Below are 4,435 nucleotides of genomic sequence, written 5' to 3'. Positions count from 1 at the left end.
GCTCTCCACTCGGTAGGATTTTCAAAATCTTAGGCGAGCACTGGGCTGCAGCTAAGCCCCCGAGTGGGAGGTTTCCTCTCCACTTGGTAGGATTTTCAAAAACTTAGGCGAGCACTTGGCTGCAGCTAAGCCCCCGAGTGGGAGGTTTGCTCTCCACTCGGTGGGATTTTCAAAAACTTAGGCGAGCACTGGGCTGCAGCTAAGCCTCCGAGTGGGAGGTTTGCTCTCCACTCGCTAGGATTTTTGTGGCGTACCTCTGAAGGAGAAGGTAGCAGTCGACCTGCGCTTTGTCCTCCTTGCGGGTTACACGTTGTATTTTTGGCGTAGCTCGAAAGGAGAAGGTAGCAGTCGACCTGCGCTTCTTCCTCCTTGCGAAGCGCATGTTGTATTTGTACTTAGGCGAACACTAGGCTGCAGCTAAGCCCCCGAGTGGAAGACTGGCTCACCACTCGGCAGGATTTTGTTTAAACTTAGGCGAGTACTTGGACTGCAGCTAAGCCTCCGAGGGGAAGGCTGGCTTACCACTCGGTAGGATTTTGTTTAAACTTAGGCGAAACGGATTCGCAGCTAAGCCTCCGAGTGGAAGGCTGGCTTACCACTCGGTAGGATTTTGTTTAAACTTAGGCGAAACGGATTCGCAGCTAAGCCTCCGAGTGGGAGGCTGGCTCACCACTCGGTAAGGATTTTTTTACAAACTTAGGCGAAACGGACTCGCAGCTAAGCCACCCACTGGGGGACTGCTTTATGTGGACAAAAGTAACAACAATCACTGGGAAAATTATAAAACTCTTATCTTTGATAAATAAACTACAGAAGTACTTTTATTACAACTCATCCGAGTGAATACTTAAGTATAAAAGGGGAGGAGCAGATCCGCATTCCAAGCTCGTGGCTCGTCAATCTGGCGATCAACGTTGTAAATACGGTATGCTCCATTGTGGAGAACTTTGGTAACAATGAAGGGGTCTTCCCAAGTAGGGGCGAGTTTGTGTGGCTTCTGTTGGTCCACTCGGAGGACCAAGTCTCCTTCTTGGAAGGCTCGGCTCTTCACATTTCTGGCGTAGAATCAGCGCAAGTCTTGCTGATAGATGGTCGATTGGATCATGGCCATCTCTCTTTCTTCTTCCAGAAGGTCGACTGCGTCCTGCCGGGCTTGTTCTGCTTCGACTTCAGAGTAGAGCTCGACTCGCGGTGCATTGTGAAGCAGGTCACTTGGCAGAACTGCTTCAGCTCCATAGACCAGAAAGAACAAAGTTCTCCCAGTCGACTGATTTGGAGTAGTCCTTAATCACCAAAGAACTAATGGAAGTTCGTCGACCCATGCGCCTGTTGCATGCTTGAGGTCATGCATCAACCGGGGTTTCAGTCCTTTGAGAATTAGGCCGTTTGGTCTTTCTGCTTGTCCATTCGACTTGTGGTGGGCGACTGAAGTGTAGTCGACTCGTGTGCCTTGAGAAGCGCAGAAGGCTTTGAATTGATCGGAATCGAAGTTTGACCCATTATCAGTGATGATGCTATGCGGAACTCCATATCTGAATATCAATTCTCTGATGAAGCTGATGGCAGTGCCAGCATCAAGATTTTTAATGGGTTTGGCTTCGATCCACTTGGTGAACTTGTCGACTGCCACCAGTACATGGGTGAAGCTGCTCCTGCCAGTTCTCAGTGGTCCAACCATATCTAACCCCAAACAGCGAAAGGCCAGACGATTGGAATGGTCTTCAAGGCTGAGGCGGGCTTGTGTGACATATTGGAGTAGAACTGACATCCTTCACACTTGTCGACTATCTCTTTCGCCATTTCATTTGCTCCAGGCCAGTAAAAACCCGCTCCGTATGCTTTAGCCACGATGGTCCGAGAGGACGCATGATGGCCACAGGTCCCCGAGTGGATGTCGTTGAGAATCATTCGACCCTCTTCCGGCGTTATGCATTTCTGGCTGACTCCAGTCGCACTTTCTCTGTACAACTGTCCCTTCATGATAGTAAAGGCCTTGGATCGACGGACGATCTGCCGAGCCTCTTCTTCATTCTTTGGGAGCTCTTTCCTTAGGATATATGCGATGTAAGGCACTGTCCAGTCGGGAGTGATAACCAGAACTTCCATGATTAAGCCGACCACAGCTGGGACCTCAACTTCAGTCAGATCCGTGGCACTTTTTGGCTGCGGGGCTTCTTCGGTGAAAGGATCCTCTTGAACCGATGGGACATGGACATGTTCCAAAAACACGCCACTGGGAATGGCTTCTCTTTTGGAACCTATCTTCGCCAAGTCATCAGCTGCTTGATTTTTCAGTCGGGGTACGTGATGAAGCTCTAACCCCTCGAATTTCTTCTCCAGCTTTCTTACTGCATTGCAGTAACCAGTCATAGATGGGCTTCTGACGTCCCACTCCTTCATCACTTGGTTAACCACCAAATCCGAGTCACCGTAGACCATGAGGCGACGGACGCCGAGTGAAATGGCCATACGCAACCCATACAAAAGTGCTTCGTATTCTTCTTCGTTGTTGGAGGAGTCAAAGTGAATCTGGAGTACATATCTGAGCTTATCTCCTCGGGGGGAAACCAACACTACCCCAGCACCGGAACCATTCAGCATTTTAGAGCCATCTAAGAACATGGTCCAGTGCTACGAGTGAACTTGAGTCGGCAATTGCTGTTCAGTCTACTCGGCGAGGAAATCTGCTATTGCTTGGGACTTGATAGCTTTCTTTGCCTCAAATCTAATATCCAAGGGAAGGAGTTCAATCGCCCATTTTGCCACTCGACTAGTTGCATCTTTGTTGTGCAGAATCTCTGATAATGGGGCGTTGCTGATGACTGTGATGGTATGGTTAGAGAAATAGTGAGCAACTTTCTTCATGGTCATATGAATCCCATATACAAGCTTCTGATAATGAGGGTATCTTTGCTTTGATGGGGTCAGGACTTCAGAAATATAATATACTGGGCGCTGAACTTTGAAGGTTTTCCCTTCTTCTTCCCGCTCGACCGTAAGTACTGTACTGACGACTTGTCCTGTGGCTGCAATGTAAAGCAGCAAAGGCTCTTTGCTGATCGAGGCAGCAAGCACTGGCTGGGTGGAAAGCAGGGTTTTTAACGCTGCAAATGCTGCATCAGCTTCAGGAGTCCACTCGAACTTGTCTGATTTCTTCATCAGTCGGTAAAGAGGTAATTCCTTCTCACCGAGACGAGAGATGAATCGACTTAAAGCGGCCAAGCAACAAGTAAGGTTCTGAACATCGTGCACATGCACAGGTCGTTTCATTCGGAGTATAGTGCCCACTTTCTCTAGGTTTGCGTCGATTCCTCGTTCAGAAACGAGAAAACCGAGTAACTTTCCGCCAGGAACTCCGAATGTGCACTTGGATGGATTAAGCTTGATATCATACCTCCTGAGGTTGGCAAATGTTTCAGCGAGGTCAGTCAGCAGGTCGGAACCTTTTCGTGACTTGACCACAATGTCACCCATGTATGCTTCCACATTTCGACTGATTTGAGTGAGCAAACGCTTCTGAATCATCCTCATGAACGTGGCTCTGGCATTCTTGAGGCCGAATGGCATGGTGACATAACAGAAGCACCCGAATGGGGTGATGAAAGCTGTTTTGATCTCATCGGGTCCGTACAGACGGATCTGATGGTACCCGGAATAGGCGTCTAAGAAAGACAGTCACTCACATCCCGCAGTCGAGTCGACTATTTGGTCGATGCGGGGAAGAGGAAAATGATCTTTCGGGTAGGCCCGATTGATATGTTTAAAGTCAATGCACATGCGAAGTGACTTGTCCTTCTTGGGGACCGTGACAACATTGGCGAGCCACTCGGAGTGGTGAATCTCTCGGATAAACTATGCTGCTAAGAGCCGAGCCACCTCTTTGCCAATAGCCTTCCTTTTCTGGACGGCGGACCGTCGCAGATGTTCCTTGACAGGTTTTGCCTTTGAATCGACTCGCAGATGGTGCTCAGCCAGCCCCCTGGGTACACCTGGCATGTCAGAAGGTGTCCATGCAAAGATGTCCCAGTTCTCATGGAGGAACTGGAAGAGTGCTTCTTCCTATTTGGGGTCGAGTGTTGTGGAGATATTAGTCGGGGCAGCGTTGGGGTCGATCGGGGGGATGTGAACTAGTTTTATCTCACCGACGACCGAAACACTGATTCCGTAGCGAGCTTCTTGGCTCACAACAAATCACTTGGGTCTGCATTTCTCTGGTGTTCCTGCCACTCTTCTGCCACCATTTGAGCATCGGCGATCTTTGAGCCTTTCTGGAAGCACTCTTCCGCCTTCTTGCGATTACCAGTAATAGTGATCACGCCTTTAGGGCCAGACATCTTCAATTTGAGGTACATGTAACATGGTCGAGCCATAAAACGTGCATAAGCTGGCCTGCCCAAAATAGCGTGGTAGGCACTCTGGAAATCTACAACCTCAA

This window comes from Triticum aestivum, chromosome 7B, assembly GCF_018294505.1.
Source record: "Triticum aestivum cultivar Chinese Spring chromosome 7B, IWGSC CS RefSeq v2.1, whole genome shotgun sequence".
NCBI classification, from domain to species: Eukaryota; Viridiplantae; Streptophyta; class Magnoliopsida; order Poales; family Poaceae; genus Triticum; species Triticum aestivum.
Note: the sequence above shows the minus strand (reverse complement) of the source record.